We start from the raw sequence: 11,281 nt of genomic DNA on the forward strand, positions 1-11,281 counted from the left end.
GGGAAACTAATATTCATAAGGCAGTCAAGGATTTTAGTATTAGTTACCCTCTTCAAGCTATACCTAGATCCCTGTATCCCAGAGCCTTGTTGTTCCAAGGTTGAGTATGCATCACTGTTTATCTCTGTCCCACTAGGCCATGCAAACCTGTCTCAGTGTTCCCCTATCTATCTTGTTCTTCTGCCTCCTCTCCCTTCTTGTATTGCCCTCCCCAACACCCAAAATAAGCCCCTTACCCCCACCCCATTGTGATTACCTTATATTCCATTAGTTCTTCCTCCATTTAAGATAGAAACACTGCCAGGCCCAGCGTCATCGTCACAACTGTTGTTATGTGTGAGCCCATTACTGCTGCCACTATGTCAGTCCTTCCTGGTTTTCTCCACCCCTCTACTTTACCACGTATGACTTTACCAAGTCCCTTCTCCTGGGACTGACCCTTCCTGATCACATGTCTAAAGCCTGAGAGATGAAGTCTCCTCACCCTCACCGCTAAGGAGCGCTCTGACTGCACATCTTCCAAGACAGATTGGTTCCTTTTCCTGACAGTCCATTGCATATCTAACCCACGTTGTTGTTGTGAAGTGCCCTCAAGTCCATTCCAACTCATAGCGACCCTGTATCAGATTTCTGAGGAGCAGCTGGTGAGTTTGAACTGCCAACCTTGTGCTTCAAACTGACCCTGTAGTCTGGTGCTTATCCTACAGCGCCACTCCAGGGCTCCAGCTCACCGATGGAGTGGTTATAACCCCATTTAGTAGGGAGTTTTCTTTGTTTTGTTAATGAGGCTGTATTAGTGTAGGTTTGTCTTAAATTCATCTCCTTTCAAGATATAGACGAGCAAGAGTAAGCGAGCAGAGAAGACGGTAGAGATGGAAGAGAGTTGCCCAATCACCTGGAGAGGTCTGAGGAGCAGCAGCTTAGGTCTTCCTGCAGAGCTGACAGACCACCTGCTCTCAGGGCAGGCTTTCTCTCTCAGTCAGCCTCCTAAGCTGTGAGGAAATGAATTTCTGCTTATTAAAGCCACGTGCCTGTGGGATTTCTGTTAACGACACTACGAAACTAAGGCCGTAAGGCAAAGGACTATACCTTCCATATGTTTGACCTCATTGAATTCTCAGAACAACAGAAGATCCTCTGTCATTTCCCCCATTTTACAGATGAGAAAACTGAGTTCCAGACGGGCCATGTAGTGCGCCCAAGAGCTAGTCAGTAGCAGTGCCCAGGTTTGAACCCACTCTGGGCTGATTCTGAGGCCTAACATGGTCATCTCTGTGCTCTCTCCACGTGAAAGCCGTGTTCACGTACTGCTGCCTCACATCTGACTTGTTCTAGAATCTTGTTGGTGCCCCATCAGGAGGTGGAACTTGATTCTCCTCCCCTGAGTGGAATCTGAGAGGGTGACTGTAGCAGCCACAGAGTGGACGACCTGGATCCCTTTCCAGAAAGACCTTCAACAGCTACCAGCACCTTCAGGGGACGTCACAGCCCTCACGGAGCAGTTCAGGGGAGCTGGAGCTTGACCATTGCTGCCCGACCCAGGGCTCCTCAAAGGGAGCCGTTGAGTCTGAAGTTAGCCCCTTAATTTAATTTTAAGTGGACTTTTGCTTCTCCTTCTCACAAGCAGGGACCACGGCACCTTGATCACCACCACATTCCAGGGTCTAGCATAATACCCGACACGTGCTATCTGCTGGGTGAATAGCAGCCTGTGGTCTTCTTGCATGTCCCACCTTACAGGTCCTCCAAAAGCAAGACGGATTAGGGGTTGAGAAGTCTCCCAGAACCCTGTTTCCAGATTGCTAAGAGAGAGAGAGAGGTATATGGCCCGGAGCCAGTCAGCTGTGCACAGAGATGTTGAAGTGAAGGTGGTGGGTGTGGGTGCAGAAGTAGCTCAGTGGTATCCCCCAAAGTCTCCGCTACCTGTCTTCATCCTCTGCACTTAGGCCAGCTCCCTGCCTACCTCTGAAGGCTGGGTTCTTTGGTGAAACCTACACTTCTCCATCTGTCTTCTCTTCCTGGAAGGCAGCAACAGGTGGCAGGTCCCCTAACGTTGGCCCAGGCTGCAGGTTCTACGTTCTCCCCAGTACCTGGCACTGGAGATGGAAGCGAGGGGCTTCAGCACAGCGTGAGGAAGCGCCTCCACTGAACCGGCATCACATCTGACAGGTGCAGGGTGAGTAAGGAGACACAGCTCTGGCCCATGAACCACAAGTTGAATTGCAGCCATGGTCTCTTGTACGTGAGAAGTGGCAGGAGAACAAACCACAGCCCGCAGACCTCTCCTACTCGTCTGCTCGCCAGCACACCCACAACACTGGTTTCCTGGCAGCGCTTGCAGCGGCCATCTTTGAGTCTCATACGTCCCAAATAACTTGTTACTGCTAAAAGCAGAAGCATGGCTGTAGATCAATTAAAAAAAAACAAAAACAAATTTTGGATTATGATTTGGGTAAAACTACAAAGCAAATCAATTTTTCTTTCAGCAGTTCATACACATTTTGTTTCATCTCATTGACTGTGGTCCCCACAGTGTAACATACCTCATCCCACTTCCTTGCTGTGATTCCAGTTTCTACCCCTTCTTTCTCTTTCCTTTCCATTCCGTTTCAGACTTTGGAACTTTGTCTTTGGACAAACACTGCCCTTTTGATCTCGTGTGGTTGATTGTTGTGAACAGTGCCTCTCTCCCTCTGTTATGGAACAGTTCACGTGTTAGAATGGTTGTTTGTTTGGCTGAGAATTGATCCCCAGGGGTGAGGTCAGTTCTGGACTAAGGGCCATGGTCTTGGGGGTTCCACCAGGCTCTATCCAACCAGTAAGCGTCATCTTTTTTCTGATGTTGAGTTTTATTCCACATTGTCGCCCACTCTGACTCGGACCGTCTACTGTGATCCCTTTTAGAGCAGTCAGTACTAGTTCAGGGTCAGGGACTAATTGGACTACTTGTTTCATGTTTCTGGTTTTCTTCACTCTGCTATATTCAAGGATAGACTAGTAGTTGCCCCTTAGACGGCCTCTGACAAGCTTTAAGACCCTAGGTGTTACTCACCAAAGGAGCATTGTTTGTGTGGACTGTGTTATGCCAGTTGACCTCGATGATTAAAAGCAAATGTGAGACTGAATTTCCAAAAGGCGTATGTAAGATAGTTGATAATATCATAGACTGGAAAGAACCCAGGTGTTCAGAATGATTAGCAAACTGTGATACAAGGAACCCAGTACTATGGTGAAAAAAAGGGTGATTACTTGTATACCCAACATGGATGGAGACCATAAATCTAAGGGCGAGCAAACACCACCAGCCATGAAGACTATCTACTGCCTTCCACTTACATCTAGTTACAAACCCGGGTAATGTAATTCTGTGGTGATAAAAGTCAGCATACAGGTTGCACTGGGGGATGACTTTACTGGGAAGAAAGCCTGTGGGCTGTTGGAAAAGTCAGTCTTTTCATTCAACTGGCGATTACATAGCCTGTGTAAGGCCATTGAGTTACAAACTTACAATGTGGTGTCCTGCGACATAGATGCTGTTGTTATTAGGGCCCGTTGTCACGGATGCTGGCTCCCAGCAACCATGTTCATGACAGAAGGAAACACCGGCCTGTCCTGTGTCATCCCCGTGATGGGCTGCAGATCGGACCGTTGTGACCCAGGGCTGTCATTGTCATTGTCACTACTAAACCTTAGTCTGAAAGTTCCTCTGAAACCTATTCAGAAACACAGCAATGTGCAAACTTCCACTAACAGACAGCTGGAGGCTGGGCGTGAGCTGTGTAACAGGGAATCACACATTGGTCTCCTGCTTCAAGGCAAGATTTCTACTGCAGAGTCACCATCACCCCCTTGTATGTATGCTGTGGTGTGGTCCAGTCAGTTCTGAGTCACAGTGAGCCTGTCTACAACAGAACTGCACGCTACCTCGTCCTGTGCCATCCTCACAATTGTTGCTATGTTTGAATCCATCCTGCGGCCACTTGTAAAGCCATCTCATTGAGGGGCCGTCAACCTTTTCCAGGGACTGGTCTGTCCTGACACCATGTCCAAAGTAGGTGGAATAGTCCTGTCATCACTTTCAAGGAGCAATCCGGCCATGTTGTTAAGTGCCGCCGAGTCGATTCTGACCCATAGCTACCCCATGTAGGGTTTCCAAGGAACAGCTGGTGAGCTTGAGTCGCCAACTTTGCAGTTTTCAAACGACTTTGCAGTCTGATGCATTAACCCACAATGCCACACTAGGACTCCAATCCAGCCATATATCTCCCAAAATAGATATGTTCATTCTTTTAGCAGTCCATGATATTTTCAACATTCTTCACCAACACCATAATACAGATACTTTGATGCCACTCTGGTCTTCCTTATTCACTGTCCAACTTTCACATGCGAATGAGGCTATTGAAAGTACCACGGCCTGGGTCAGGCACAACTTCGTCCTCAAACTGATGTCTTTGCTCTTGAACACTTTCAAAAAGGTTTGCCTAATGCAATACATTGTTTGATTTCTTGACAACTGCTTCCGTGAATGTTGATTGTGGATCCAAGCAAAATGAAGTCTTGGGACAACTTCAACCTTTTAAAAATTTATCATCATGTTATTTATTGCTACAGTTGTGAGGAGTTTCAGTCTTAGAGGGGAGTTTGTCTTGAAGGAACTTGAGTGCTTGCCTTGATGGCTTCCTGGTGAACAACCTGCTAATTCTTGTAGCAGCCAGTCATATTGCCATTTTTGTTTTGTTTTTTTCCTGATGATCTTTCTTTGAAGATGTATCTTCTGTCGCTGTAGCTGTTCCAGGCTGATCTGTTTGCCCTTTCTGGTGGGAATGTCCCACCTCAGAAGGTTTTGGATGGGGCTCAGGATTCCACTTAAGGTCCTATACTCTGTAAAGGCTGCACAGGAAGCCTATTTCACTGGGCAAGTTCTAGAACTTCTTTTAGGTATTTCAATCAGTTCAGGACTGTGAATCTTAATGGAAGCAAATTGCCATGTCTTTTTTCCTGCCTTAGTTACCTAGTGCTATAAAGATACACAAGCCACAAGGGGGTGGTTTTCGAGATTAGAAATGTGTTTTCTTACAGTTCTGAAAAGTGCAAGCCAGGGTCTTTCCCCGTGGATTCCTTCCTTACTGGTGACCCTGGTTCCTTGATTCTCTGGCTCTAAGATAAGCCTTACACAGCATCTGTCTTTCCCTATGTCTGTGTGTCTGTGTGTCTTTAGTGGTTAGGTTTGTTGTTAGTGTTGTCGAGTTGGTTCCAACTCATAGCCACCTTGCCTAGGGTTTCCAAGGAGTGGCTGGTGAGTTTGAACTGCCAACTTTGTGGTTCTAACTGACCTTGTGGTCCAGTACTTTATCTTGCCATGCCACACCAGTGATTATGTTTAGGACCCACCTTATGTTGGCATGGCCTCACAAACCTAATGACAGAAAACCATCTCCAAGTAGGCCACATCCAACAGACACAAGGACCAGGAATTCAGCACAGATGTTTCTGGGGAACAGTTCAATGCAGAGCACTATTCCAAAGGCTTAGAGGTGATTTGCTGGCAGCTGGGGTCAGGGGCAGATCTCTTTTGGGGCAGGTTTAGATGTTTTCTTCCATACCATTCTTTTGGTGAATTTCCTCATGGTCCTTCCATTTCTACAGGTTGATTTTTCCATAGAGATGGATAGTTTGAGTCAGCCCTTTGCTCCTGTGGATAAAGCGGAAACAAGGAAGCACCTTCTGACGTTGGCACATGATTTCACACCTGCCAGGATCTGGGGTCAAAGGTGAGTGAGAGGTCCCAGGGCTTCTTCATTCTTATCCGGCCCCATGCCGGTGCTTACATCTTTGAGGATGGGTGTGTGTTACATCCCCTTACTATAAACAGAACCCTGAACCATTCTCTCACATATACAAGCTTTGCAGAATCCATTTTTCAGTTTCCTTAACAAATATTTGCAGCAAAACCCAGGAGTTCCAGCAGAGGGCGATGTGACTACATGAAAGCAAGGTGTTTGGGCAGAAATAATGGGATTGGGCAAACCCTACTTGGCAGAGCTTTTTCACCAGGGATCTGCTGGTGTGTTTGAACGGGCAGCCTGTAGTTAGCAGCCCGACATTTACACTGCTGAGCCACCAGGGATCCTATCTGCCCCTCAAAGAATGTCTCCACCGCGATCTACCCTCCCAGATGAGAGTCAAGACCATTGTGGAACAAATGCTGGCTGCTGTGGCTCCTGCTCCTGGAATTGGGGGACTGTCAAAGCTCAGGGCTGTGAGATGAGGACGGTCTATGTCCTGAAGGGACCGGAGCGGGGATTTTGATACCTACTTCCTGTCAAGTGTGAATCTCGTTCTGAGTTGGCTCACGTGCATTTGGAGCTTGCTGCTCTTTGGAGGAGGCTGGAGGATGAAGCTGTAGGCCTCTTGATCCTCAGATGAAATGAGAAACCGTTGCAAAGGGGGGCTGACTCCTGGATTCACTTGCTTGAATGTTTCTGCAACTTTACAGTGGAGGCCGGCTCCTTGGATGCAGAACTGAGCAGAGGTCAATTCTAACAGGGAAAGAGAGAGAAACAGACATCTCGTCAGTATCCTCCTCAGCCAGGCCTGAGAGTGCTCTGTTTGCCTTTCAGTTTCAGACAGAGGGTTTCTGACTATTAAGGGAGTTAGGAAGATCATCTGAATCCTACAGGGGGTGAGCGGCAGAATAAATGTCTGAACCTTGGCCTCTCTGGCTCTGAAGCCGCATCGTTGAAAAACGAAACAGAAAGAATCATCCCAAACTGCTGCCACCTAAAACTAGAGAAGGTTTAGGACTGCGCACCCAAAGGGCGGAAATGTGATCCAGAAACACCTGGTACATTATTAGTAAAAGCTGAGGGCTGCGCCGTCCCTCAAAGCCACCTGGAGAGGGAGCTTGGGTGTGTGGGTGAGGGGAATTGGGGGGACCCTGAGGGACCCTGGTGATTACACCTGCTTCCTTCCTTGCGTCCATTTTCTACTCAAGGTCTCTTGTCCGAAGAATAGCACCGAACAGATCACTAAGGATCCCTGGTGGCTCACTGGGGTAAATGTTGGGCTGGCTGTTCAAACACCACAGCTGGTCCTTGGGAAAACCATGAGATTGCCTGCTTCTGTGAAGATTTTCAGGGGCTCTGGGAACCCTGCTGGAGTCCTGGTGTGGCGCTGTGGGCTCTTACGGTGGTCGCAAAGTCATTTAAACTGCAAGGTCCGTGGTTCAAGCTCACCGCCTTCTCCTTGGAAACCCTCTACAGGGTTGGCACTTAACAACAACAAAGGAGCCTTGCTGAGAGTCCTCAAGTGGCGATGGCGCTGTGGGTTAATATTCTAGACTGTGAGCTCACCAGCTGCTCTCAGAAACCCTATACAGGGTCGCTATGGGTCAGAACTGACTTGACAGCACTTAACAACAAAAACAAAGACGCTCTACTGGCGCAATGGTTAAGTGCTCAGCTGAAAGGTTAGCATTTCAAACTCACTGGGAGAGAGTGCTGGCAATGTGCTCCTGACCCGATGACAGTCTTGGGACTCCCATGGGGCACTTGGACTCTGCTCTGTGGGGTGGCTTTGAGTCAGAATCCACCTGGGTTTGAAAGACGCCCGTGAGTCCCTGAATGGTGCAAACAATTCACACACCCAGCAACTACAGAAAGATCAGAGGTGCCTCGGAAGAAAGCCTTGGAGATCTACTTTGGAAACACCAGCCAAGGGGTTCGCCGTGCGTCGGAGTCAATTTCACCACAACTGGTTGAAGATACCCAGGTTCGAATCCCTGTAGCCTGCAAATGTGATGTGACGTGGCAAAGGGGACTTTGCAGGTGTGAGGAGTTAAGGATCCACGAGGTAGAGGTTCGCCTGGATTGTCAAGGTGAGCCCTAAGCAATCACCAGGTCCTTAGAAGTGGAAGCCAGCACTGTCAGAGGATGCGGGCGCCTCTAGAAGCGGAATTTGAGCTCTGTGAGCCTTGTTTCTGACTTCTGACCTCAGAGCTGTGCGATAATACGTTTGTGTTGTTTTCCACTAAGTATGTAGCAGTCTGGCACAGCATCAGTAGGAAACTACAATCTCCAGAGATTTCTGATGGGACGGTTTTATCAGAATAAAACTATGTATTGCACAGATGCCTCTCGTATGTGATAAATCACACATAAACATCAAAATTAGAGAGGATCATCTAAAGAGGGCTCAGTGACTACTTCAAAGTGCTTTTTTTATTTTAAAAATGTCTGAACACACCAAGCCTGGAACCGAACTCACCCCTGTGGCTTAACTTTCAATCACGGGTAGACAGGCCAGTAGAGAGGCGCTTGCCCTTTAGAGCAATCCGCCGTAGAAACCGAAGGGCAGCATGTGCCCAGGGAGAGCTTTCAGAAGGCAGGAAGGGTCAGGAAAGAGGGAGAAATGGAAACAGAAAACACAGGGAGGAAGTAGGGTGAGTGATGTTCATTGTGGGGACTACAGTCAATGAAACGGAACAAAACGCGTATTAACTGTTAAATGGAAAACGGATTTGCTCTGCTCACCTTCTCCCAATTCACAATAAAAATTGTTTTAAAAAGTAAGAACAGAGAACAAACATGCGAGAGACCCAAAGAAACAGTTACAGACGACATTCCTGGGACCCGGAGCTTCAGAGGAAAGGCTAGAGAAGCGGCCTGTGTGCTTGTGGGGTGGGAAGCAGCTCTAGCAGGGCTGGTGACGAGAGAGGGTCTCTGAGTGGTGAATGCAGAACCTTCTGGAACTTTTGTGAGCAGCTTTGGTGACACAAGGTGGCCTGGCAGCGTAGATTCACACAGGTGACCTTGGTGACCAGAGGTATGGCAAGCTTCCACGGTCATGCACCCCCAGCACGGCCCTTGCACTCCTGGAGTGTGGAGTCACGTGGTTGTGGGCCATGCCCGGGTGAGGCGGGGGCTGCTATGCTGCTTTGGTGCCTGGATTCAGGTGGACTCCACTCCATCCGAACCTGCAGAGCCATCAGACCAGCGTTAGCCTGGCAGAAACCCCTCAGAACCTCAGAACCAGTGACCTTGGCCCCAGCTGCTCTGTTGTAACAGACACTGAAACCAGCTCCATCAAGGCCTCCACGAACTCCTTCCCGATTGAGTGCCCTGAACATGGAGAACACCTAGGCCTGTAGGAACTCCATAGTGGGCCACCAACTTCAGGTCACGTTCTTCTCACAGCCACACTGTGGACTCCTTGGCTGGAAGGAGCCCCTCAGAGTTTCTCTTCTCTAGGTCTAACAGCTGTACTAGGTTTTTTGTGTGTGTCATAGGTTTTGATTTTTTCCTGTTGTTTCATTGTTTTTTCTTTTCTTTTCATTCCCTTGAATTTTATCCTTTCTCTCGCCACTTTTGTTTTCCCCTCTTCTTTTTCTTCCCTTTGATCTTTCTTTACTACTCTCTACTCTTTCTTTTCATTGTCCCTCTCCATGGTTTTCCTAAGTGTTTATTTCTCCCTTTTACTTTCTTATTTTTCTCTTCTGTAGCGCCCTATTCCTGTTCCTCTTCTCTCTTTTTAGTTTTTTTTTTTTTTCCAGTTGCTACCTGGTAGCTCCACAGCACATAACAACAATAACAACCACAACCTGGTAGTTTTGGTAGCGTAGTGGTTATGAGTGGGGCTGTGAACCTCAAGGTCAGCAGTTTGAAACTACCAGTGCTTCCGTGGTAGATTTACAGCCTCCCGTAAAGATTTACAGCCTCAGAAACCCTGTACAGGGTCGCTCTGGGTCAGAACCGACTCCATGGCACATAACCACCATCACCTATTTTTATTTATTTTTTTCTCCTTTTTTATTTTCTCTTCATTTTTGGTTCCTTGTTTGCTTATTCTGTTTTGCTTTCTTCTGTGCATGTCTGGGAGCGGTTTTCTCCTCTTTCCTACCTGACAGGCCTGCAACTCCACGCACTGGGCAAGAGCCAATACAAGCTCTTAAACCACCTGATAGGCAGCAGCTAACCCTAGCCAACCTCACCCTAAACTGAGGCGCTTGAACAACAACAGGTAAAGAGTGCACGTGCTTCCATTGTCTAAGTACACCCACAGGAGATGGTTGGTGAGAACCTAAGAACACATCAACATACAATCATCAAGTCAGTACAAATGCCCCCAAGACAGCAGACAGTTTTAGCTCATACAAAGAAACAAGAGAGAATGGCTCAAACAAATCACCCAAGAGCCAGAAAAAGTTTCTGAGGAAGGTAATAGAAATAACTGAAAAAAGAACCCCAAAAGAATGCTATTTACTTAACTTAAAAGGTTTTACAGAAAGATCAAGGAAAGCAAGGAGAACTCAGTAAAAGCTGTATAAGAATTCAGGGAAACACTCAAAGAACAAACAGACAAAATAAATGTAAATTCTGAAAAAATACAAAGATTGCAATTAGAAATCAAGAATATTAGTATAAGATTTCAGAAATGGACAATACATTGAAAGGGCAAGGAATAGCTCTGAAGCGATGGAAGCCTGAATTAGTGAGCGTAAAGCTAAATCTCTCAATGTTAGTATCTTAGAAGGACAATCAGTAAAAAGAATGAAAACATCCGAAGAAAGGCTAAGAGTTATATAGACTACCACGAAGAGGAATAATTTACGGGTGATTGGCATTCCAGAACAGGAAGAGGCACTCAGAAGCACAGAGAACATTGTGAAGAGTAGTTGGAAGAAACTTCCCTAACATCATGAAAGACGAGAAGAAAACTTCTAGAAGCTGAACCAACCTCAAACCGAAAATCACTACAACATACCAGCATCAAACTTTACAAAACCAAAGATAAGGAAAGACTCCTGAGAGCATCTCAGGGAAAATGAAATGGTGCCTACCGAGGAGAACCACTGAGATTGGGCTGTAATTTCTCAGCAGAAATCATGCAGGCAGGAAGGCGACATGATGACATACACAGTACTCTTTATTAAAGAGAAAACATGCCAAGCTGTCCCTCAAGTACAATGGAGAAATAAGGATATTTCCAGATAAAGAGAAATCAAGGAATTTGTAATAACCAGACTAACATTACAAAAAATACTAAAGGGTGTTCTTTCGACTGAGAATAAACAAAAGCAGACAACAACCTGAGATTAACATACATGACAACAACTGAGATTAACATACATGACAACAACCTGAGATTAACATACATGACAACAACCTGAGATTAACATACATGATAACAACCCGAGATTAACATACACGATAACAACCCGAGATTAACATACACGACAACAACCCGAGATTAACATACACGACAACAACCCGAGATTAAC

Source organism: Chrysochloris asiatica, unplaced genomic scaffold (genome assembly GCF_000296735.1).
Source record: "Chrysochloris asiatica unplaced genomic scaffold, ChrAsi1.0 scaffold00037, whole genome shotgun sequence".
Lineage (NCBI taxonomy): Eukaryota > Metazoa > Chordata > Mammalia > Afrosoricida > Chrysochloridae > Chrysochloris > Chrysochloris asiatica.